We start from the raw sequence: 27,447 nt of genomic DNA, 5'->3' as shown, positions 1-27,447 counted from the left end.
ATATATTTGATATACTGATTTCCTTTCTTTTGGGTATATACTCAGCAGTGGGGATTGCTGGGTCATACAGTAGCTCAATTATTAGTTTTATTTAGGAACCCCCAAACTCATGTCCACAATAATTTACATTCCTACCAACAGTATACAAAAACGCCCTTTCCTCGACATCCTGGCCAGCATTTGTTATTGCCCGTGTTTTGAATATAAGCCATTTTAACTGAGGTGATATTATATCTCATTGTAGTTTTGATTTGCATTTCTCTGATGATCAACAATTTTGAAAACCATTTCATGTGTCAGTTTACCATTTGTAGGTCTTCTTTTGATAAATGTCTACTCAAATCTTTTGCTCATTTTTTGATCAGTTCATTATATATTTTTTTCTATAGAGTTGTTTGAGCTCCTCGTATGTTCTGATTATTAATCCCTTGTCAGATGGGTAGTTTGCAAATATTTTCTTGCATTCTGTGGGTTGTCCTTTCACTTTCTTGATTGTATCCTTTGCTGTGCAGAAATATTTTAACTTGATGTGATTCCATTTGTCCATGTTTGCTTTGGTTGCCTGTGCTTGTAGGATATTGCTCAAGAAATTTTTGCCCAAACCAATGTCCCCATAATCCCTGTGTGTCAAGGGAGAGACCAGGTGGGGGTAATTGTACCATGTGGGTGGTTTTCCCTGTGCTGTTCTCATGACATTGAGTGAGTTCTCACAAGATTTGATGGTTTTATAAGTGTTTGGTAGTTCCTCCTGTATTCATTCTCCTTCCTGCCACCTTGTGAAGAAGGTACCTTCACCTCCTGCCATAATTCTAAGTATCCTGAGACCTTGCCAACCATGCTGAACTGTGAGTCAATTAAACCTGTTTCTTTATAAATTACCCAGGTCCAGGCAGTTCTTTATATCAATGTGAAAACAAACTAATACAGTAAATTGATACCAATGTATTCGGCATGGCTTTGACCAAAATGCTGATAGTGATATGGACAAGTGATATTCCAGGCTGAGGCAGTTTCAGATAGAGATGAGGAGCTTTTTGGGGCCTGGAATAAAGATGACACTTGCTATGCTTTAGCGTTTTTCCACAGCCCTAGGGATCTGTGGAGCTTTGAACATGAAAGATAATTTAGGGAATCTGGCAGAAAAAACTTCTAAGCAGCAAAGCATTCAAGATGTAACTTGGGTGCTTTTGAAAGCATTCAGTTTTATGCATTCAAAAAGAGATGGTTTGGAATTGAAACTAATGTTTAAAAGGGAAGCAGAGCATAAAAGTTTAGAAAATTTGCAGCCTGATGATGCATGACTGGAAAAGTCTCTGGAAACTTACAATCATGGCAGAATGGGAAGGAGAAGCAAACACCTTCTTTTTACAAGGCAGCAGGAGAGAGAGGAAAGAGCAAGGAAGTGCCACACTGAAAACCATCAGCTCTAGTAAGAACTCACTTATTTTCATGACATGAGAACAGCATGGAGTAATTGCCCCCGTGATCAAATCACCTCTCACCTGGTCCCTCCCTCCACACTTTGGGATTACAATTCCACATCAGATTTGGGTGGGGATACAGAGCCAAACCACATCACCATATACATCCTAAATATGTTTTGTTACATTCTTACTTACATATTTCATGTTTTATGCCACAAACCTACTAAATTCACTTACTAACTCTAGGAACTTTTTTGTAGATTTTTTGAGATTTTCTTCATAGACGATCATCTTGTCTATCACTGCAGATTTTTTTTTTATTATTATTTCTTCCTTTTCAATTTGCATGCCTCTTAAAATCTTTTTTCTTTCCTTATTGCACTTAACTGCACTTGCTAGGACTGGAAGCACTGTAATATTGAATAGAAGTACTAACATTTTATTTTCATTGCTTAATCTTTCCAATAGAGGTAGGTATTCAGTAGTTCCCCATTAGGTATAATGTTAGCTGTAAATTTTTAAATAGATATCTTCTTCAGATTAAGGAAATCACCTTCTAGGTTTGCTGAGAACTTTTTAAAATCATACATGAATTTTGAGTTTGTCAAATGCATTTCTTTATATATTGATATGATTATGTGTTTTTTCCTTGCTTAGTCTGCTATTATGTGGATCACATTGAATTTTTTTTTTTTAGTTGAACACTCTTGTCCCAGACTGTGGTCTATTTGGTGAACGTTCCATATGCAGTTGAAAGTAGATAGATAGATAGATAGATAGATAGATAGATAGATAGATAGATAGATAGATAGATAGATATTGCTTTTGTTTGATGGAATGTTCTCTAAATATCAGTTAGGTCAAGTTACTTGAAAGTATTGAAAGTATTTTTTAAGTCTTCTATATCTTTGTTGATTTCATTTGTTTGTTCTGTAAATTACTGAAAAGAGAGTGCTGAGGTTCCTAAGAATAATTGTGCATTTGTTGGTTTCTTCTTTCAGTTGTATCAGATTTTGCACAATGTACTTTAAAGCTCTGTTGATATATACATACACATTTAAGTAGAGTGGAATAAACAATTTTTTAAAAGAACTAAGTTGGAAGATTCGCATTAACTGATTTACTAAAGAGGCATAATATTAATAATTAATACAGTATTGTTTTAGCAAAATGACAGACAGAAATATGAAAATATGAATGTATCAGGAATACACTCACCCATGTATCATCAATTTGAAAAAGACACAAAGGTAAATCAGTGGCTAAAGAACAGTCACCAATAAATTGTGGTAAAACAAATCACCTATATGCAAAAATAAAAAGAGTAATGAATGAAAGACAAAAAGAAAAGAACTTGATCTACAACACACAAAAATTAAATCAGAATACATTGTACATCTAAATATAAAACAGAAAATTATATGTATTAGTCCGTTTTCACACTGCTGATAAAGACACGTCAGAGACCGGGCAATTTACATAAGAAAGAAGTTTACTGGACTTACAATTCCAAATAGTTGGGGAGACATCGCAATCATGGCAGAAGGCAAGGAGGATCAAGTCACATCTTACGTGGATGGCAGCAGGCAAAGAGAGAACTTGTGCAGAGAAACTCCCGTTTTTAAATCCATCAGATCTTGTGAGCTCATTCAGGATCACGAGAACAGTACTGGAAAGACCCGCCCCCATGATTCAGTTGTCTTCCACCGGGTCCCTCCCACAATATGTGGGAATTATGCGAGCTACAAGATGAGATTTGGGTGGGGACACAGAGCCAAATCATGTCATTAAATAACTTTGAGAAACAAAATATTCAGAAAAAATTGTGTGATCTTATGTTAGGCAAATAATTCTTAAATATGACACCAAAATTAAAATTCATAAACAAAAAATATTGATAAATGGATCTTTATCAAAATTTAAAACATTCATTCTTTAAAAGATATTGTTGAGAAAGAAACGACCCAGAAAATATTTGAAAAATGCATATTTAATACAAGATTTCTATTAGGAATATGTAAATAACTTTTAAAACTCAATAACTACAAAAATAACCCAATTAAAAACTGGCAAAATATTGAACTGACATTAGACAATATATAACAAGCACATTAAATGATACTCAATGTCATTTGAAAAATGCAAATTACAATCACAATGAGATTGATGTGGTACCATTACACAGCTTTAGAAAGTTAAAGGGAACAAAAAAAAACCCTACAATACTAAGTTCTAGTGAAGATGCGGAACAACTGGAAATACGCACTCTTGGTGGAAATGTATAGTGGTAAAAACAATTTGGAAAACAGTTTGGTGATTTCCTAGAGTTTTTATTTAACTTCATATCTTAGAAATCCTATACCTAGGTATTTTCTCAAGAACAGTGAAAACATATTTAGAAAGAACCTTGTGCACAAATTTTTATAACAGCTTATTCATATTTGTCAATATTTAGAAACATAAATATCTTTTTTATTAATATACTTTAAGTTCTGGGGTACATGTGCAGAACATGCTGTTTTATTACAAAGGTATACATGTGCCATGGTGGTTTCCTGCACCCATCAACCCATCATCTAATTAGGTATTTCTCCTAATGCTATCCCTCCCCTAGCCCCTCAGCCCCCGAGAGGCCCCAGTGTGTGATGTTCCCCTCCCTGTTTCCATGTGTTGTCCCTGTTACCATGTGTTATCATTGTTCAACTCCCACTTATGAGTGAAAACATGCAGTGTTTGATTTTCTGTTCTTGTGTTAGTTTTCTGAGAATGATGGTTTCCAGCTTCATCCATGTACCTACAGGACATAAACTTATCCTTTTTTATGGCTGCATGGTATTCCATGGTGTATATATGCCACATTTTCTTTACCAAGTATATTATTGATGGGCATTTGGATTTGTTCCAAGTCTTTGCTATTGTGAACAGTGCTGCAATAAACATACATGTGCATGTGTCTTTATAGTAGAATGATTTATAACCCTTTGGGTACATACCTAGTAATGTGATTACTGGGTCAAATGGGATTTCTAGTTTTAGATCCTTGAGGAATAGCCACTGTCTTCCATAATGGTTGAACTAATTTACACTCCCAAAAACAGTGTATAGTGTTCCTATTTCTTCACATCCTTTACAGCATCTATTGTCTCCTGACTTTTTAATGATCACCATTCTAACTGGTGTGAGATGATATCTCATTATGACTTTGATTTGCATTTCTCTAATGACTAGTGATGATGGGCTTTTATTCATGTTTGTTGACTGCATAAATATCTTCTTTTGAGAAGTGTGTGTTCATATCCTTTGACCACTTTTCGATGAGTTTTTTTTTTTTTCTTGTAAATTTGTTTAAGTTCTTTGTAGATTCTGGATATTAGCCCTTTGTCAGATGGATAGGCTGCAAATGTTTTTTCCCATTCTGTATGTTGCCTGTTCACTCTGAAAATAGTTCATTTTGCTGTGCAGAAACTCTTTAGTTTAATTAGATCTCATTTGTCAGTTTTGGCTTTTGTTGCCTTTGCTTTTGGTCTTTTAGTCATGAAGTCTTGTTGCCTTTGCTTTTGGTCTTTTAGTCATGAAGTCTCTGCCCACACCTATGTCCTGAATGGTATTGCCTAGGTTTTCCTCTAGGGTTTTTATGGGTTTAGGGTTTACATTTAAGTCTCTAATCCGTCTTGAGTTAATTTTTGCATAGGGTGTAAGGAAGGGGTCCAGATTCAGTTTCCTGCATATGGCTAGCCAGTTTTTTCAACACCGTTTATTAAATAGGAAATTCTTTCCCCATTGCTTGTTTTTGTCAGGATCGTCAAAGATCAAATGGTTGTATATGTATGGTGTTATTTCTGAGGCCTCTGTTCTGTTCTGTTGGTCTGTATATCTGTTATGGTACCAGTACCATGCTGTACTGTCACCTTATAGAACAGTTTGAAGTCAGGTAGCATTATGCCCCCAGCTTTGTTCTTTTTGGTTAGGATTTTGTTGGCTTTGTGGGCTTTCTTTTGGTTTCATATGAAATTCAAAGTTTTTTTTCTAATTCTGTGAAGAAAGTCAGTGGTAGCTTATTGGGGAAAGCACTGAATCTATAAATTACTTTGGACAGTATGGGCCATTTTCACATTATTGATTCTTCCTATCCATAAGCATAGAATGCTTTTCCATTTATTTGTGTCCTCTTTTATTTCCTTGAGCAGTGGTTTGTAGTTCCCCTTTGAAAGATCCTTCGCATCCCTTGTGAGTTGCATTCCTAGGCATTTTATTCTCTTTGTAGCAATTGTGAATGGGAGTACACTCATGATTTGGCTTTCTGTTTGTTATTGGTGTATAGGAATGCTTGTAATTTTGGTACATTGATTTTGCATCCTGAGACTTTGCTGAAGTTGCTTATCAGCTTAAGGAGATTTTGGGCTGAGACGTTGGGGTTTTCTAAATATCCAATCATGTCATCTGCAAACAGAGACAATTTTACTTCCTCTCTTCCTATTTGAATACATTTTATTTCTTTCTCTTGCCTGATTGCCCTGGCCAGAACTTCCAATACTATGTTGAATAGGAGTGGTGATAGAGGGCATCCTTGTCTTGTGCTGGTTTTCAAAGGGAATGTTTCCAGTTTTTGCCCATTCTGTATGATATTGGCTATGGGTTTGTCATAAATAGCTCTTATTATTTTGAGATCTGTTCCATCAATACCTAGTTTATTGAGAGTTTTCATCTTGAAGCGTTGGTGAATTTTGTCAAAGGCCTTTTCTGCATCAATTTAGATAATCATGTGGTTTGTGTCATTGGTTTTGTTTCTGTGATGATTACATTTATTGATTTGTATATGTGGAACCAGCCTTGCATCCCAGGGATGAAGCCGACTTGATCGTGGTGCATAAGCTTTTTGATGTCCTGCTGGATTTGGTTTGCCAGTATTTTATTGAGGATTTTTGCATCAATGTTCATCAGGGATATTGACCTGAAATTTTCTTTTTCTGTTGTGTCTCTGCCAGCTTTTGGTATCAGGATGATGCTAGCCTCATAAAACGAGTTGGAAAGGATTCCCTCTTTTACTATTGTTTGGAATAGTTTCAGAAGGAATGGTACCAGCTCCTCTTTTTACCCTTCGTAGAAGTTGCCTGGTCCTGGACTTTTCCTTTTTTTTTTTTTTTTTTTTTTTTTTTTTTTTTTTGGTTGGTAGGCTATTACTGCCTGAATCTTAGAAATTTTTATTGGTCTATTCAGGGATTTGACTTCTTCCTGATTTAGACTTGGGAGGGTGTACGTGTCCAGGAATTTATCCATTTCTTCTAGATTTTCTAGTTTATTTGCATAGAGGTGTTTATAGTATCCTCTGGTGGTAGTTTGTATTTCTGTGGGATCAGAGGTTATATCCCCTTTATCATTTTTTATTGTGCCTATTTGATTCTTCTCTCTTTTCTTCTTTATTAGTCTGGTCAGGAGTCTATTTTGTTTATCTTTTCAAAAAACCAACTCTTGGATTCATTGATTTTTTCAAGTGTTTTTCATGCTGTATCTTCTTCAGTTCTGCTCTGATCTTAGTTATTTCTTCTCTTCTGCTAGATTTTGAATTTGTTTGCTCTTGCTTCTGTAGTCCTTTTAATTGTCATGTTAGGATGTCAATTTTAGATATTTTCTGCTTTCTCTTGTGGGCATGTAGTGCTATAAATTTCCCTGTAGACACTCTTTTAAATGTGCCCTAGAGATTCTGGTACATCGTGTCTTTGTTCTTATTGGCTTCAATGAGTATCTTTTTTTCTGCCTTCATTTTGTTATGTACCCAGTAGTCATTCAGGAGCAGGTTTTCAGTTTCCATGTTGTTTGCTGTTCTGAGTGAGTTTCTTAATCCTGAGTTCTACTTTGATTGCACTGTGGTCTGAGAGACTGTTTGTTATGCTTTCCATTCTTTTGCATTTGCTGAGGCATGTTTTACTTCCAATTATGTGCTCAATTTTAGAATAAGTGTGATCAAGAGATGAGAAGAATATATATTCTGTTGATTTGGGGTGGAGAGTTCTGTAGATGTCTATTAGGTCCGCTTGGTCCAGAGCTGAGTTCAAGTCCTGGATATCCTTGTTAATTTTCTGTCTCATTGATCTGACTAATATTGACAATGGGGTGTTAAAGTCTCCCATTTTTATTGTGTGGGATTCTAAGTCTCTTTGTACGTCTCTAAGCGGTCGCTTTATGAATCTGTGTGCTCCAGTATTGGGTGCATACATATTTAGTATAGCTAGCTCTTCTTGCCGCATTGGTCCCTTTACCATTACGTAATGCCCTTCTTTTTTCCTTTTGATCTTTGTTGGTTTAAAGTTCATTTACCAGAGACTAAGAATACAACCCCTGCTTTTTTGTTTGTTTGTTTTTTGCTTTGTTTTTTTTTGTGTGTGTGTGTGTGTGTGTGTGTGTGTTTCTTTCCATTTGCTTGGTAAATCTTTTTCCATCCCTTTATTTTGAGCCTATATGTGTCTTTGCACATGAGATGGGTCTCCTAAATACAGCACACTGATGGGTCTTGAATCTTTATCCAGTTTGCCAATCCATGTCTTTTAATTGGGACATCTTTTAATTAGGCCATTTACATTTAAGGCTAATATTGTTATGTGTGAATTTTGAACCTGTCATTATGATGCTAGCTGGTTATTTTGCATGTTAGTTGATGCAGTTTTTTCATAATGTCAATGGTCTTTGCAATTTGGTATGTTTTTGCAGTGAGTGGTACCAGTTATTCCTTTCCATGTTTAGTGTTTCCTCCAGGAGCTCTGGCAAGGCAGGCCTGATGGTGACAAAATCTCTCAGCATTTGCTTGTCTGTAAAGGATTTTATTTCTCCTTCACTTATGAAGCTTAGTTCGGCTGGATATGAAATTCTGGGTTGAAAATTCTTTTCTTTAAGAATGTTGAATATTGGCCCCCACTATCTCCTGGCTCGTAGGTTTTCTGCTTAGAGATCTGCTGTTAGTCTGATGGGCTTTCCTTTGTGGGTAACCTGATCTTTCTCTCTGGCTGCCCTTAACAATTTTTCCTTCATTTCAACCTTGGTTAATCTGACAATTACGTCTCTTGGGGTTGCTCTTCTCAAGGAGTATCTTTGTGGTTTTCTCATTATTTCCTGAATTTGAATGTTGGCCTGCCTTGCTAGATTGGTGAAGTTTTCCTGGATAATACCCTAAAGAGTGTTTTCCAATTTGGTTTCATTCTCCCCATCACTTTCAGGTACACCAATCAAATGTAGATTTAGTTTTTTTTTTCACATAGTCTCATATTTCTTGGAGGTTTTGTTCATTCGTTTTTATTCTTTTTTCTCTAATATTGTCTTCTCATTTTATTTCATTATGTCAATCTTCAATGTCTGATATCCTTTCTTCTGCTTGATTGATTCAGCTATTGATAGTTGTTTATGCTTCACGATGTTTTAATGCTGTGTTTCAGCTCCATCAGGTCATTTATGATCTTTTCTAAACTGGTTATTCTAGTTAGCAATTTGTCTAACCTTTTCTCCAGGTTCTTAGCTTCCTTGCATTAGGTTAAAACATGACATGCTCCTTTAGCTTGGAGGAGTTTATTATTACTCACCTTCTGAAGCCTACTTCTGTCAATTTGTCAAACTCATTCTCCATTCAGTTTTGTTCTCTTGCTGGCCAGGAGTTGCGATCCTTTGGAGGAGAAGAGGCGTTCTGGTTTTTAGAATTTTCAGCCTTTTTGCACTGGTTTCTCACCATCTTAGTGGATTTATATACCTTTGGTCTTTGATGTTGGTGACTTTCAGATGGGGTCTCTGTGTGGACATCCTTTTTGTTGATGTTGATGCTATACCTTTCTGTTTGTTAGTTTTCCTTCTAACAGTCAGGCCCCTCTGCTGCAGGTCTGCTGGAGTTTGCTGGAGGTCCACTCCAGACTCTGTTTCCTGGGAATCACCAGTGGAGGCTGAAAAACAGCAAAGATGGCTGCCTGTTCCTTCCTCTGGAAGGTTCGTCCCAGAGGGGCACCTGCCAGATGCCAGTCAGAGCTCTCTTGTATGAGGTGTCTGTCAGCCCCTACTGGGAGCTGTCTCCCAGTCAGGATATGCAGGGGTCAGGGACTCACTTGAGGAGGCAGTCTGACCCTTAGCAGAGCTCAAACTCTGTGCTGGGAGATCTGCTGCTCTCTTCAGAGCCATCAGGCAGGAACGTTTAATTTTGCTGAAGCTGTGCCCACAGCCACACCTTCCCCTAGGTGCTGTGTCCCTGGGAGGTGGGGGTTTTATCTATAAGCAGTTGGGGCTGCTGCCTTTTTAAAGAGATGCCCTGCCCAGAGAGGAGGAATCTGGAGAGGCAGTCTAGCCATAGTGGCCTTGCTGAGCTGCAGTGGGCTCCGCCCAGTTTGAACTTCCCTACAACTTTGTTTACACTGTGAGAGTGAAACCATCTACTCCAGTCTCAGCATTGTCAGAGGCCCCTCCCCACACCAAGCTTGAGCATCCCAGGTCAACCTCAAACTGCTGTGCTGGCAGCGAGAATTTCAAGCCAGTGGATCTTAGCTTGCTGGGTTCCATGGGGGTGGGATCCCACGAGCGAGACCACTTGGCTCTCTCTTCAGCCCCCTTTCCAGGGGAGTGAACGATTCTGTCTCACTGGTGTTCCAGGTGCCACTGGGGTATTGGAAAAAAAACTCCTGAAGCTAGCTTGGTGTCTGGCCAAACAGTTCCCCAGTTTTGTGCTTGAAACCCAGGGCCCTGGTGGTGTAGGCACCAGAAGGAATCTCCTTATCAGAGGGTTGTGTAGACCATGGGAGAAGTGCAGTACCTGGACCAGAGTGCATCGTTCTTCACAGTGCAGTGCCTCATTGCTTTTCTTGGGTAGGGGAAATAATTCCCCCACCCCTTGAGCTTCCTGGGTGAGGCTATGCCCTACCCTGCTTTGACTTGCCCTCCATGGGCTGCACTCACTGTCCAAACAGTTCCAGTGAGATGAACCGGTACCTCAGTTGGAAATGCAGGAATCACCCACCTTCTGTGTCAATCTCGCTGGGAGCTGCAGGCTGGAACTTTTCCTGTTCTGCCATCTTGTCAGCAAATCCCCACATAAATATCTCTCAATGGACAAATGGTTAAACAAACTTTGGCCCATCCATATAATGGAATAATAGCAATAAAAATTGAAAGGCTCAACCTACTAAATAAGCAAAAATATGGATACATCTCAAATATATTAAGTTGAGTGAAACAATACATACTTAAAAAGCTATATCCTTTATGATTCCATTTACATGAGCTTCTAGGAAAGTCAAACTAGAAGAAGAAATAAATCAGTGGTTGCCACTGGCTAGGACTGGGGGAGATGAATGGCTACAAACAGGTAGAAGGTTACATTATTAGGTGATGAAAATGTTATATATATTGATTTTATTTGTAGTCACATGACTAATACATTAGTAAAACTCATAGAATTATACACCAAAAAAAGTAAATTTTATCTTATATAAATTCTACCAAAATAACCTGTCTTTCAAAATGAAAGTTGAGAGTTGAATTGTTGAGGAATTTGGAAGAGAGGCAAACCTGATTTGTCTTGTATTTTGGAAGTATTGAGAGCCACTTGAGGACTTTGAGGAGTAATTAAATGAGCAGGGTTGTGCGGAGCAATGATTGCTCTATTAGAAGCATGCAGGATGAATCATTCTATAGACAGATATACGATTAGAGGGAACATGTGCTATAATTTTCTTGTGGCTGCTGTAGCTAAGGAACATCTTGACTAGGAAACCTATCTACTTTTTTGTTCTGCATGATAAGAAAACATACCAAGGGGCCTATCTATCTATCTACACATCCATCTTAGTTTATGCTACTTGTAATTTAGCAAACAAGGAAGAAGTATTGTTTTATTTTTATTACTTATCATTACTCCATAAAATTTAAAACTTAATACTGAAGTATATTATTATTATTATTATAACTACACCCTTAAAAGTACAACCATTTAATAGATATTTTGAGGACTCACGTCTTGGTGGGAGGTACCATGGATTATTAAAGAAAGTACTGCATTGGAAAAAAATGACAGGTGGTCTTCCCAAGGCCTTGGGCAGCTCTGCAGCTCTGCCTCCATGGCTTTGTTTGGTGAAGCCCATGTGGCTGCTGTAATGGGTTGGAGTTGAATGCCTGTGGCTTTTCCAGGCTCAAGGTATATCCTGGGATATGAAAGGTGGTGGCCCCATTTTCACAAATCCACTAGACATTGCCCAGGTGGTGACCCTGTGTGAGGGCTGCAACCCCACATTTCCCCTTGGCACTCTCCTAGTAGAAGCTCTCTGCAAGGGCTTCAGCCCTGTAGCGGGCTTCTGCCTAGGCACCTAGCCTTTCCAATACATCCTCTGAAATATAAGTGGAAGTTACTAAACCTTCACTCTTGTGCTCTGTGCATTTACAGGATTAACACCATGTGGAAGCTGCCAATGCTGATAGTGGCTTGAACTCTCCAGAATAGGAGTTTAGGTGTACCCAGGCCCTTTCAGCTTTGGTTGGGGCTGAAGCAGCCAGGATATAGGGCACAATCTCCTGAGGTGGTGCAGGACAATGGTCTCCCAGGCATTATCCCCAGAAACATTCTTTCTTCCTAGGCCTCTAGGCCTGTGATGGCAGGGACTCTCCTGAAGATTTCTGAAATGTCTTCAAGGTCTTTTTTCCATTGTCTTGGCTATCAGCACTTGGTTCCATTTTAGCCATGCAAGTCTCTCTAGCAATTGGTTATTTCTCAGCTGCTTCTGCTTTTCTCCTGAAAATTTTCTTTGTCTGCCTCATGCCAGAATATGAATTTTCTAAATTTGTACACTCTGCTTTGCTTTTTATTATAGGTTTTAACCTTAAGTAATACATCTGTTCCAACATCTTGTTGTAGGTTGTTAGAAACAGCCACACAACCCCTTGAATGCTTTCGGCTTAGACATTTCTTCTGTCAGATACCCTAGCTCAACACTCTTTAAGTTAAACATTCTATAAATCCCTAGGGCATGGACACAATGCAGCCAAGCTCTATGCTAGGGTGTAACAAGGATGAGTTTTGCTCCAGTTTTTGCTCCTCATTTTCATCTGAGACCTCATCAGCCTGGCGTTTACTGTTTACATTTCTACCAGCATTTTGGTTCTAACTACTTAACAAGTCTCTAAAAAGTTCCAAATTTTCCCATGTCTTCCTTTGAGACCTTCAAACTCTTCCCAACTCTGCCTGTTACCCAGTAACAAAGCTGCTTCCACATTTTCAAGTATCTTTATACAACACCCCACTCTTAGTAACAATTTTCTGTATTAGTTTATTTCGCAATGTTATAAAAGAATACTCGAGGATGGGTAATTTTTTTTTTTTTTTAAAGAGGAGTTTATTTGGCTCATGGTTCTGCAGGCTATACAAGCATAGCACCAGCATGTGCTCAGCTTCTGGTGAGACCTCAAGAAGCTTTTACTCATGGCAGGAGGCAAAGAGGGAGCAGACATGTCACATGACAAGAAAGGGAACAAGAGAGAGAGGAAGAGGTGCCACAATCTTTTAACCCACTTCTCATTTAGAAAAAACAAAATGTGCAGTTCACTGCCAGCACTTGTTTAATTTTACATAAACATACTCTTTGAGTCAGTTTACATAAACATACTCTTTGAGTCAGAAGGAAATCCAACTGATTTTCAATGTGAAAATAAAACCTAAAAACTGTTCTTGGAGTTATTTGTAAACAGAACTTGTCTCTAATCTTAATGTAACAGAAATGTATATTATGATCAGTATATAATAAAGCTTGTTAGTAAATTTCAAAGTATGAAACCACACAGAAAACGTAGATTCTACAATGTATAGAATTTGACATTTTCAGCAATTGAGAATTACTATATTTTGTAAATGGAAATACCACTACTAAAAACAGAATGCTATAAATAGAATGATGTATTTCGTTTCCAAAGTTGATATATTAGAGCAATGTGAAAATAATAATAAAAGTGAGATATTCCCTGGCAAACTTTGGGGGTAAGGTTAGGACTGTAATCCACGAGTTATCTCAGGGTAAACTCTGCAGCCCCAAGCACCACCAGCGAATATACTTGGGGAGAATGGGAAATGCGTTAAACATCAACTCTCACTTGTACTAATAGAAGGATAATTCACTCTATACCAAAAAGATAGCACAAGGCTATTCATGAGGGATCTGCCTCCTGATCCTAACATCTCCCATCAGGCTCCACATCCAACACTGGGGACTACATTTCAACATGAGCTGATTTAGAAGGGACAGATATCTAAACCCTATCAAATATTATCTGTATTTAATAAATATTTCATTACCACTGAGAAATAATCATTGTGCATGTCAAAGTTATGAGTTGAACCAGAGGTACACTAAGGCATAATGATAGATCCTTGTTCAAGGATCATGAAAAGTGTGTCTACTATCAGATTTTAAGTCACTGTTTACTTCCCTTCAGCTCATCCTTTAGAATATTTTGAGAGGTAACATTTTTAGGGGTTAAATCCAAGATTGCTTACAGTAGGTCATTTAGCAACGGCTATTTATTCATTCTAAAATGCTTAAAAAAGGGAATAAAATAACATGTTATATCTTCTACTCTCATGAAAGCCATTTAAGTTTTTATTTATATCTGCCTAAGAGAGGAAAACATAGATATTGTTACAGGTGCCTGTGTGCATACACACGCATGTACATTTGTTCATTTGTGTTTTCATATCCCCAAATAAATATTGCATGCTGAATTACTTGATTTTGCTGCCTGGATGTCTCAAATTTGTTGCATAATCTTCAGTCTATTTTTCTAGGCAATTTTAAATAAGACTGTAGTAAAGCCTGATTGATTACAATGCTGAACTCATATGATGAGCGTAATAAATACACGTTCAATTGAATAAATCCTGATGCACATAGCCCTATGTGCTATGTGATGGGATAGATTTAAACTACGTAGTTCATTACTATGAGTAATCCCAATAGTATAGGGGTTATCAAACTATGTTTACATCAGGTCAAATTCAAGTCTTGCTTGTTTTTAATAAATAAAGTTTTATTGGAACACAGCTAAACAGACACATCATTCACATACATGTTTTTTGTGGCTGCTTTGACCTTACAATGACAGAGATTAATAGCTGTAGCAGGGATTGTATAGTTCCCAAAGCTGAAAATATTTACTATCAAGTCCTTTACAGAAAAAGTTTGCTGTGCCCTGCTTCAATATATTTATTTTTTATATAACCTATTGTAGTAAAACTGCAACCTTGCTCTTTACCTATATAAACTTCATTCTTAACATATCAAAATATAAGAAGTAAGATTCAAATGATGGACTAAATTACACAAATCTTGATAAATATATAATAATAGCATGCATTGTTTTTATATTTTGCTTTCTGCAATCACATTAAATTTTAAATAATACCTTAAATAATTAAGATACATATTGAAAACAAGGAAGCAAAAGGAAGCAATCAATATGAAGAAGGCAGAAAATTCTATATGCTTTATTTTTTTTAACTTAATGTTTTATTATAATTTAGAGCTCAGGCCTTATACTCATTAAAGTGTTACAAACATGATTACCTAGGGGATGGTACTGATTTTTTTTTAATTTAACTGTGTGTGTGTTATGGTTAAGCATTAAAATAATGTTTTAGTATTTAGGACATATGTAGCAATAGAATGAGTTCCATATGTTAAGTGATTTCTCTGTGGCTGAAGATATTCAAGCCCAGCTGGATGCAAAGAGACTATTACAGAGGAGAAATCAGCACAGTATGGAGGGTTCCTAAGATTCCTTTTAGTCTGCAACTTGATGAGAGTTGGGTGAAATAAATAGGACTGAAGAGCCTCCTCTTAAAAAAAAGTGTGTGAGTGTGTGTGTGTGTGTGTATGCAAATTTCATTATATCAAGATTTTCTTTTTAATCTCACAGGTATTTATTTACCAAATCATTTTTCTCTGCTAATATAGTTGTTGTGGGAAGTTCAAATTGTTATAGATTCTTCCCTTAAGGAGCTTACATTTGGTTTCAAGAATTGGAAAGAAGGATTATTTTATATTAGCTGGTATGTTCAGGAAAATAAAGTACAAAGCTTAAGAATTTGAATGGTTATTTGAAAAAGCTAGGATTTACATAAAGAAAAGATACAGAAACAAAAAAAGTATAGTACATTTTCACAAGAAAATAATTCAACTACTCTGAGATAAAAAGAAATGCAAGTAAATCATATAAGATACCTGGAAATCTATCATTTTAAAAAATTACTATTAATATTTTGGCACATGACCTTTTGGTCTTTCATTGTATCTGTATAGTTCTATAAAATGCAGGCATATTGAATATAAAATTATGTAATCTGCTTTTCGCATTTAGTAATATAATTAACTATTTTCTTGTATCATTAGATATTCTTTTTAGTTGCATACTATGTATTATATAGTTGAATAATTATTTACTCAATCTCCAGTGTTTTGAAATTCCTATCAAGGTAGTTAAAAGGAAGCATGATATGAATAAATTTGCATTGTCCATAAAAGAATTGAATATTTGAATGTAGACTGTCCTAGACAAATTTTGACATAGGACAAGTGGCAATGTTAATTTTGAGCAATTGATTTGCTTTATAATTTTATATATTGTGAAGGAGATTAAGGCAAAGAATTAAGAGGGAGAACAATGGATATATTGACTTTCGCTTGTTTTACATTTGAATACCAAATGTAGCATATTATGGTAGATGCTATCTTAAAAGTGTAATTTGTCTTAACAAGCTCCTTTGTTATAAGGCTGTGACAGGAGTTAGTTGTTTTTTTTACTGATGGGCTGGTAGGAGAGATACAAGATCCCATTATCATTCACACTCACTTGGATTGTTTGCAAATACTGAGAGAACTGCTCACTTTTATGTGTTCTTTTGGTATTAATACTGTTTTTGTCTGAAGAGAAGGAAGATGCATTGTATGCTTGCCCCTTTGTCCAAACTTTTCTCGTAAGTCCCATCACAAGCCTATAAGCTTTGTATTCTCTTTTGGTACTTTTCTGAGATTTCATATCCTGTGTACTAGGAAAATAATATCTTTTGGAGAAGTATTCTATCTATATTCTGTAGAACAAAATAAAACAATATTTTTTTTTCCTAAAGCTGTTTTAAAAATATATATTCATAACTTAATGGAGAACTGATACTAATAAAAAATAATTTAAGATAATGTATTTTAAAAGATCTTGGTTGTCTTCAAAAGAGGAAAATTCAGAGTTAAAAAAAAGCTACATATATTTTATTGAGTCTCTGTAGCACTTTCATGTTCTTTAATCTCTTTTTCTTTCTTTTATATCACTTGGTTTTTGAAAACTTAATTCTCTGTGCTGTACTTTGGGCAGTAAAAAGTATATCCAGAATGAGAAAACTTCTTAAATTGTGCTTTTTATTAGAGCAAAGATCTTTGAATGGAACAGGAGAGAAACAAACCTTGTAAGATTGATAGGGGAAGAAAAAGAGAAAGAGAAGTTGAAGAAACACAACTGCTAATGATGAGGATTTGTTTGTTCACAAGCTACAAAGCATTCTACAAAGCTGAGCGCAAATGCCTCATCCTCTTGTTCTAGGTCAAAGAGTCTCATCCTAATCCTACAGTTGGATATTAGCATTTATAATTTACTACCAATAAATGGGGAAGCAATATTTAATTAGAAGTTAAATTTCTGATCAATTATCCTATATTCCAAAAGATGTTTTTGGCACATGGCTTTCCTTGGTAAATGAATAACATGTAATTCTAATTTGCTTTCTGGTATAATATATTTGATGATCTGATTTAAAGTCAGATTAAAAAGTAGTATGTTGGCAGTTATTAAATAGTTAGATAAATCTCATAGGATAGATCTGCCAACTTGATGTTGACTAAGAATCACTGTGCATGTGTTTGGTGAACTGTATTGACTTAGCTTTGATGCTTGTCCCCTACAGATCTTATGTTGAAATACGACCCCCAGTGTTGGAGGTAGGGCCTAATGAAAGGTGCTTGGGTAATGGGGGCAGATTCTCATGAATTGCTTGTGCCCTTCCTACAGTAATGAGTGAGCTCTTGTTCACGTGAGAGTTGATTGTTTAAAGAGCCAGGCCTGCCTTCTCTCTTCCTCTCTTTCTCCCCATGTGACATGTCTGCTCACTGTTTACCTTCCATCATGAATAATAGCTTCCTGAGGCTTCACCAGAAGCTGAGCAGAAGCTGGTTTTATGCTTGCACTGCCTGTAGAACTGTCAGCCAAATAAACCTCTTTTCTTTATAAATTACCTAGTCTCAGGTATTCCTTTATAGCAAACGAAAATGGACTGATCATGTATCATTTAGGGTAGTCATGGTCAAATCCTGCTGTATTCTAGGTATAACATTTTGGATCCCATGTAGGTTTCATTTGAATTATGCTACTTATAATAAACCAGTAATAGGCAGTATGAAATTTTTAGTAAATTATTCTGTTAGTTAACAGTTTGTGTTTTCTTTCCTGTTTCTTTTCTAAGCACACTAGATGGATTCTTAAAAGCACTTCCCATTCCATGGGTTTGCAATGCTCTCCTCTAGGCACTGTGCTCTGTATGTGGCTATGCAAAACCAGGAATGATTCCTTCTTATTTACCTGCCTCATGTCACCGACAATTCCAAACTGTTGTCTTTAATTGCTTGATTACTATAACCCAGTTGGTTAGTTCAGATTAGACAATTAGGACCTCTGATTCAATAAGATGATTTATTAAACACAGTGTTCATGAAAATAGATTTGATTTATTATTAAGCACATAAATCACAATTACTAGGTTGGTACTAGAGGGGATATGATAGCTTTGTGATTTTTGGATTTGGATTCAGATTTTAAATCTACCTCTACCGATTAATAGCTATGTTAAGTCTTTAGCTTCTCCAGTACTTGATGTCTCTTCTATAAAATGAAGATAATATGTAACGTATATAGTTGTTCTTAGGAGTAAATAAGATAATGCCATTAATCACATAATCTACAGTAGCTCAATGTATGCTAGGTTTTCAGCATTCTCTCTTGAAACTTCCTCAATGCCAGGGGTCTTATCATACTAATTTAGCAGCTTCACTGGATGATGTCATTTAGGCTGGGGATCACGAGGCTAATTTGCCAAAATGAACACGAAGTAAATTGAAAAGACAAATTTTTATCCACTTCAGGTTCTGCTCACCTTTAAATCCTTACTTTCTTTTAAATACACTTGGATTTTGCTTATTTCAGGCCTCACAGATGTTATCTTAGGTGGGACTTCAAAAACTTTTTAAAACATAAAATTAAATTTGGAAATAGCTACAAATAGCGCTTTGACAGAGCTTATTTCTTTTTTTCTCATTAAAAATGTATGAATACATATGGAGAGTGTTTCTTTTTCCTTAATCTTTTTCTGGTGTTAAATATCTTCAGTAAACAAGAAGAATATATATGATTTTCATCTACCACTTCTAAGTATCTGTGAAATTGCAGGATATGACACTCACACTTAAGTCATAGTTGGGATTTTCACATAAAGATATAAAGCTACATATATTATTATTACTAATGAGTTGTAAGTTGAAAATTGGATCCTGTGAATAATGGTCCTATGTGTCAAAATATATTTAAAAGTTAAGTAGATCAATAAAAGAGTTTCTCTCCACATGCTTGTTAATTTGTCTTCTCTTATAGGATATTAAAACAAATTTTAAAACATATTCTTGTCTAATAGTCATATTCCATATTGTGATCAGCTAATTAAACTACCTATGTTTTAGTAAGCATGGAGGTCAAGCCTGTACTAACAAAATTTAGCGTATTAAAATCTAAATCTTAGATAAATTATGTTTATGTAAAAATAATTTCTGATTATTTTAAAATGTGCTTCTTAACACAATGAAAAATAAAACTAATTCTACTGATAATTTTTAGAAAGGTTAGCAGATTGTAAGTGGTGGTAAACTAACATAAGCTAAATAAACAATGATCTATCTATAATACACAATAATCTATATCAATAAATTGGTAATAAAGGGTCACATCCTAGCTAAGCATGGGTTAGAAATTATTTATTCTTCCCTAGAGAACAGCACCATAACAGAAGAAAGGTCATTTTACATCAAAATGATCAATTTGGTTTCTCTGCCATCAGTAGAATTTGAGATGCTTAAACACCATTATTGATGTGTTCAACCAAGAGCTGCAGCTTAGACAAGGGCCTATGTCAACTTAACCATGATTTTGCAACATTTGGCTAAATTTAGCATTATGTGAAAACTCTTAAATATTAGTGCTATATCTCTGTATTCTTGATTCCAAACTCTTTTTAAGGATAATTATTTTGTGATGAAGAAAAGGAAGTTTCCTTTGGTACGACCTGGCTAACAACTGCACCAACTGCATTAGAAAACGAGTTGTATACCCTATGCTTCCTTTACCAGCAATGACAATACCATAAATATTGGTTACTTGTCCTCATTACCATGGCAAGTACCCATTGTGGTTACCATTCTTGATTGCAGTTTTTCCTATGAAGGATAAAAAGCTAGTAGGTGTGAAGTGCAACGCTTTCAGTAATACTCAGACTCCTTATAAGTCTTTGCATGATCTGACTCTTCAGTCTCTTTCCAACTTCATCGTATACTGTTTTTCCTCTTCTTCACTATCTGTGCCAGTGTTTTCTGAGGTTCTTAGACAAATTAACTTGTTTTTTTCTTGGGATTTTGCACATGACACTGAAGGGGAAGAAGCCAAGCAAGGGATTGATTTCAGGCCAAGCCCTATTAAATGTAGCTCCATTCTGATCTCACCAGATCCTGAGATTTTGTACTTCCACAGCCTATAGCCAGTGACTGAAGTCCTCAAGATGAGAGACTGATGTAAACTCCCAAGCACTTCTGGTTGCCCGCGACTATGGGCAGTGTCCCAGTTGCCCTAGGAGAGTGTGCCAAATACGACTTTCAGGTACAGCTGATTGAGATCAATGACACACTGAAACAGGAGAAAAGACACTCAGAAATGAGAAAGGAGCATAAGGGGTTCTGCACAGTGTACTGATAGGGTCTGTGGCATCCGTCCGTCCATCCATCCATCCATCCATCCATCCATCCATCCAAAGTGTTTATCTTTAATAATAACCTTTACAAAAGTTTGCCCTTTCAGTTATACCCTGCTTAAAAGTGTTACGCGCATCAATGAATTGTCCAAACAGAATTGGCAATTGGCATCAACATTGAATGTGTGAAATAGAACACGATAAAGAATTTAAACACAGAGGGGGAATCAAAGCATTCTCAACTGCAGTAACAATGACAGCAAGAGTGATATAAAGAATGGTAAAAATTCCCTCCTTAAAATCAAGGGTAAAATATAGGAGAATTGATGGGGGTCAATGAAAGACTAGTCTGTCAAACTGACTCCCAGCTCAGAAGACCTTTTCCTCTGCTAGAAGGAACACTCCTTAATCATTCTGATAGTGCTGTGAGCAAGAGAGATATGCTAATTGGATACCTGGCCTAGTTTTCTAAGATTGAGCAACACTTTATTTCATAAGCTCTTTTCACAAAGTCAACATAAGCAAGGAGAAAAACAACACTTAACTATTACATATTTCAGGCAGGAACTTCCTGGAATATGAAAGAGAATTGGTAAGATATACCAAAAAGAGTAAGAAGGCAGGGTTACTGTTTTTCCTTTTCTATCACAAAATACCACAGGCTGACACAAAAGGACTGACTAAGATAATTCTGGTACTTTGCATTCCACTTTCTTTTGGAGGTGGCACACTCATCTCCTCCTGGGGAGTAACTTCACTCCCATCGTGAGCAATATGGTGGCCTGTCAGCCAAGGTGATGTACCTCTCTTAGCCAAGGTGTGAATATGTCATTCAAATTAGAACAATCCATCCCTTTCCCCACCCGCTTCTAGTTTCTGAGTCAAGTGGAAGAATTCAAGAACAGAAAAAAATAGAGTTAGAGCTGATATAGTTTAGTGTCAATGCTCAGGTTAGGCTGACTCCTACATCCTGGATGATTGGATTAGACATTGCTTCTATCCTAACCAAGCGTGATATCGCAGCCATTTCTTTGGTCCTATGAACTACACTATAAAATTAAACTTAATTGATATAAATAGCAGATGTAGTCAGTGGTTTAATTAGACCATATCTTCTCTGCTAAGATTCAAGCTAACCCTAGTATCAACACTTTTTAATATTTGATCTAATTAAATCTTAAATGGGTTGAATTCAAGTTTCGGGCCCAGAATGTGTGACACTATAAGGAAGTTTTATGAGGGCATTACTCTATACCAAGACTTTTGTGGAACACCTGTTACATAGCAGGTGATTGACACATAACACATTTCATAATAGTAACTTACGAAGAGAAATAAAGATCACATGAGTTATCTTGATCAAGTTATTTAATGCTCTGAACATTTGTTCCCTCAGCAATGAGATAAAAAGGCTGAATTTCAAGGTGAAAATTTCTATGCCACGTTAAAATTTTCTCCTTTAACCCCAATGTAGCCAATAATTATTATGCACTATGTATTGGGTCCCAATCTTAATTATTTATATGTATTGTTTTATTTAATCCTGTGAGAAAGACATTAGAATCCATTAGAAATTCATTTGGCCACATCTGGGTGGAGTGACTCACCCTGTAAACCCAACACCTTGGGAGGCCAAAGGAGAAGGTTGGCTTGAGGCCAGGAGTTCAAGACCAGCCTGGGCAACAGAGCCAGACACTGTCTCTACAAAAAACAAACAAACAAACAAACAAACAAAAAAGTTAAAAATTGGCCAGACATGGTGGCAAGTACCTGTAGCCCCAGCTACTTAGGAGGGTTAGATGGTAGGATTGCTTAAGCCCAGGAGTTGGAGGCTGCAGTAAGCAATCCTATGCCATTACACTTCAGCTTAGGCAATAGAGCAAAATCTTGACCAAAAAAAAAAAAAAAAAAAAAAAGAGAGAGAGAGAGAGAGAGAGAGAGAAAGCAATTAATTTGGTCACAAATGGCAGAAGACCACTTCTACTGACTTAGACCTGTTAATTTTTCTTATGTCACAAAAAATTTAAAGTGTAAGCAGCTGATGTCTTGGTTATAACAAAGTTAGAACTTTTGCAATTCTCTTGTCCTTTCCACTACACCTACCTCCACATGCTCACAAGATTGCAGACCTGGCTTTTTGCATTGTGTCCTTATTTGAAGCAAGTTAAATAGAGATAGGTAGGACAGTCTAAACCATATCTTCTTTTTCTGTTGTTCATATCCGGAAAGAATAAATCTTTCTCAAAAAGCCACAGCTAACTTCCACTTACACCTTGTTAGTTGGAACTGTTACATGGCAACCCTTAGCTTCAAGGCAGCCAGAAAGATGTAGTACACATTTAGCTGATCATATTTCCAGACCTCAAATTGGGGTTCTGTTGGCAATGTAAAAAGGATGAATAGATGTTTGGAAGACAATTGACATTTTCAACTGCAGTACTTTTTAAATTTTTATTTTATAGTTGAAGAATGAAGGTGTCAAAATGGGAATATCAGTGTCACACAGCTAATAAATGGTGAAGGGAGGAATTTAAAGATGAGCAGTCTAATAAAGAATACATACTTTTAACAAGAGTAGGCTCAACACAACAGAACCACAAAGGCGCAGGCAAGCCTATTTAGAATGTTCAGCTTTAGTAATTGAGTGTGCCAACTGGATCAACGGGGCCAGATTTTTTTAAGAGATGACTTACAAATCTGTGTTAATTGTGGTAACAGCAATTTTTAAAAAATCATCTTAATGTGTGTAGTGAGTGTTAAATCAGTTTTCATTCAGGTAAATTTCAGTAAACCTTTCAGGTCCCCATTTTCTAAGATTACTAGTCACATCCCCACACATGTCATTATCTGTCGGAGAAAAAGTGTAGTGAGCTATTTTGAGAAGCCAAAAGTTAGGCTTGAAGTAACGGCATATCTTTCTGTGAACCTGTGTAAGTTAAGAAGTTTCCATGAGCCTCAGTTTATTCATGTGGGAACGCAAATGTATAAATCATTTCACAGAACAGATACAATGCGTAAAAATTTCTGTCAAATTACACAACACATTGTAGACAATAAATGAAACATTATGTTAAAAAACTATTTGTGGATACTTCTGAGTTTCTTATCATCAAAAATATACATACATTATTGCAAGTGTTTTCAATGCAAAAAGTAAAATGAAAAAATCTGTAATCTCACCATAAAGCAATAAAGGCCATTATTATTTTTTCATATAATTCTATCTTTTTTTCTATTTCAATATTTATTGGAGTAATAGGTGGCCCTGATAACTAATCAAAACTGTACAGAAAAACTCACTATTAAAAAGCTACAGTTTATTGTCTCCCTCTTCTCCAACCTGTGTTCCATTGTTTAAAATGAAAAACCCTCAAAATCTTAAATATAATTTTACAACTATTTCTTGATCTGTCAATTGCACAAAATTTTTACTTTATTCTCAGTGTGAACAGTAAGAATTTGATTTGCTCATACTTTAAAAAATTTTCTTCTCCAATACTATAATATATATATAAATAGACATTATACATTATATGTAGTAATATATATAAATACATTATGATTCATTATAATTTGGTTAAAATTTTAACATTAAAATACTTCAACCGCAATTTTAACTATTTACATTAGAACTGTTAACACTTAGTATTTTCTCTTGGCGTGGTTTTTTCCTTCTCCTCTCTCTTTCATGTAAATACACTATCTTATGTCAGTCACACTTCAACTTTTACATTGTTGAGTTATTGAATATTAACTATTACTTTATATTACAACTGCAAGCAGACTTAACACACATTGTCCTTGGGTTGATGATAAAAAGTATATTTTACTTTTTGAAATTATGTAAGTAATCTTGTTGTCCAAGAAAGTATTATAGGTAGATTGCATTTAATTGTCTCTGATCCAATTTCTGCACTCTTGTGTCACACACAGAATTTTCTTAACATCACATTAAAATAAATTATCTTTCATAATTGCCTGAAACCATCACACAGGTTATACTGCTTCATAATTGTACCATGACTTTTTGTGAAATGTTACATTTTTCCAAGAATTTATAACTGTTTTTTTCCTTCTTTCCTCTTTTTTCAGTCATCATTTGCCTTAGGTATTTATGTTTTCCTAAATGTTTGATCTTACTAGCCATTCTGTAGTTTCACGTTTTCTGTAAACCTCTTTCATGAAGAATTGCTTCCTCTTGTTTTAATCCACATGGTTGTGATTTAGGTCATAAGTTCAGCTGCCATTTCAGTGCTTCTCATCATAACTCTTGTGGTTGGATCCACTGTTTCCTGACCTCATGTGTTCCCCTTTTCTTGAAATACTCTTTGATTTTTCCAGAGTGTATCCTAATGTAATTTATTTATTCACTTTTAGAGATGCAGTCTCGCTATATCTCCCAGGCCGGAGTGCAGTGACCATTCACAGATGTGATCATAGCTCACTGCCACCTGGAACTCCTGGGCTCAAGCAGTCTTCCTGCCTTAGCCTCCTGAGTAGTTGGGATTACAGGAGTGTGCTACCAAGCCAAGCTCTGTAGTAACTTTTAAAGAATGGTTTTGTTAAAACAAAGGCACCAATGTTATTCTATGTATTGCATATTTTTTTAAGATTTGCATTTGATTTGTAGTTTGACTAATATAGAATTCTAAGTTGAGAATAATTTTCCTTCAAAAAGTTGCAGTTCTAAAACTTCATAAAGATATGCTTAAGGATGATTGACTTTTTAAAAAATGTATGTTTCTGGGCCTTTAAAGCCCTTTGAATCTAAATTTTAATACCTATTTTCAGCTCTAGGAAATTTTCTTTCATAATTTATTTGACAGTTTCCTTTTCTGATATATGATTCTTATTACTTGGGAAGCTCCTTTATCAGTCCTTTACATCTTATATTTTTATTTGTATTTTTATCTCTTTTCCCCATTCTTTAAAAATTTATCCCTGAGTATTTTAAACTGGGACAGTTTTGTTGGTATCTGATTTTTTTTTACATATCAAACTTTTTCTATTTTAGGAATGCAATACTTTCTCAAATTTTTAAGTATAGACTGGATTTTACTAAGTTTTCATTTGTGTGCAGAGTTATCTGTTTTCTTTTAGAGTAGACTTATATCTGAGTTTCTTGGTTCTTCTCCTTGATACTGCTAGATCTTTTCATAAGCATAGCTTAACTGTAAGAAATAAGAATGTTAGGTACTTTCTTTGTTGCTGTAATCAGTAGTACAGTTTCTATTTGATTTTCTTTACTAAGTTGGACATTTGACCAGGCCGTGTACCTGGGGTTTTATGAGGTCTGACCTGGACCTGTTAGATAACCAGCTATTACACTTTCCACCAAACGGCAGAATGACTATGTCCTAGTGCATTTTGGACTGCTGTAACAAAAATAACAGAGTGGGTAATTTATAAAGAACATAAATTTGTTTCTCACAGCTCTGGAGGCTGGCATGTCCAAGGTCAAGGCGCCTGCATCTGGTGTCCAATGATGGCCTTCTTGCTGCATCCTCACGTGGAAGAAAGTGCAAGAGCAAACAGAGATTAACATTGTATCCTCACATGGCAGAAAGTGGAAGAGAGAGAATCCACTCCTGAAAGTTGTTTTTTAGTGGTATTGCCACTATAAAAATAAAAATAATAATCCATTCATTAACATGGAGCCCTATGACCTAGACATTACCCATTAGGTCTCACCTCCCAACCCTGTTGTACTGAAGATTAAATTTCACCATGAGATTTGGAGGGGATAAGAACATCCAAATTGTAGCAGACCAAGATCTTACTGTTAGCATCAACAGCCACAATTGGAACCTTAACTTTCCTCAAACTGTTTATTGCTTTGCAGACGAACCCAACTTGGAGTTTCCCTTGAGTATAACAAATGCCTACAGTCTAAGAGTGGGTATAGGATTGCTACTTGGCTTAGTTCTGTATGATTACTATTTGGAGCCTGGTAGCCCAGCGCTAATTGGCTTACTGTCTTTGACTCCATAGCCTTCAGAGACCCATTAAACAAACTCATTCCAAAATCCTTCCAACTTCCCATATTCTGGGATGTGTAACTTTCTTTCAGTTTTTGGAGACAGGTTCTCACTCTGTCATCCAGGCTGGAGTGCAGTGGTGTGATCTCAGCCCACTGCAACCTCTGCCTCCCAGGTTCAAGCAATTCTTATGCCTCAGCCTCCTGAATAGCTGGGAATACAGGTATGCACTCCAAACCCAGCTAATCTTTTTGTACTTTTAGTAGAGATGGGGTTTGACTATGTTGGCCAGGCTGGTCTCCAACTCCTGGCCTCAAGTGATTCACTGCCTCAGCCTCCCAAAGTGCTGGGATTACAGTCATGACCACCAAGCCCAACCTTGAGATGTGTAGCTTTCTTCATATTCGTTTATCCATTTACCTTTTCCTATCTAGTTTTTAGTTCCCATTCAGTCATAATTATTCTCCATTTTTTTCATTGCTAGTATAGAATAATCATATATTGCTTGGAAACATACAAAATAGGCAACGTTGAACCATATTTTACTAACAGAAATGGTGATTTAAAATGGCTCAACCATTTAAAACTTACTTTCTGTAAACTATGCTTTCTCCTCACTTTTATTTTAGCTGACCCAAAGAGAAGATGGGAAGCAATGATTATGCATAATTATACATTTGAATTGGAAGCTTATATTATTTTTAATGGAAATATGCAAAGGGATATAAATTTTGAGCCCTGCTGGAATATGGATTTGACAGAGTCACTTCCTTACAACCTAGCAAGGCTGAAAGTGTTCATGTGTTAAGGAAGAGTACTTTTTCTACTCAGTAATTTTTTCACCTAAGACCCTGAATATTTTTCAGGTCTTACTTAAAATGACACTGGGAAACTTTGGCCTTGGAATCCTTCTTTATCAAAAACAAAACAAAACAACACAAAAAGAAACCCCAAGTGCAACACACAATAGCTCTGCATTTCAAGTAAATGA

The sequence above is a fragment of the Macaca fascicularis genome, chromosome 2 (genome assembly GCF_037993035.2).
Source record: "Macaca fascicularis isolate 582-1 chromosome 2, T2T-MFA8v1.1".
Taxonomy (NCBI): Eukaryota; Metazoa; Chordata; class Mammalia; order Primates; family Cercopithecidae; genus Macaca; species Macaca fascicularis.
This window is presented reverse-complemented; position numbering follows the sequence as displayed.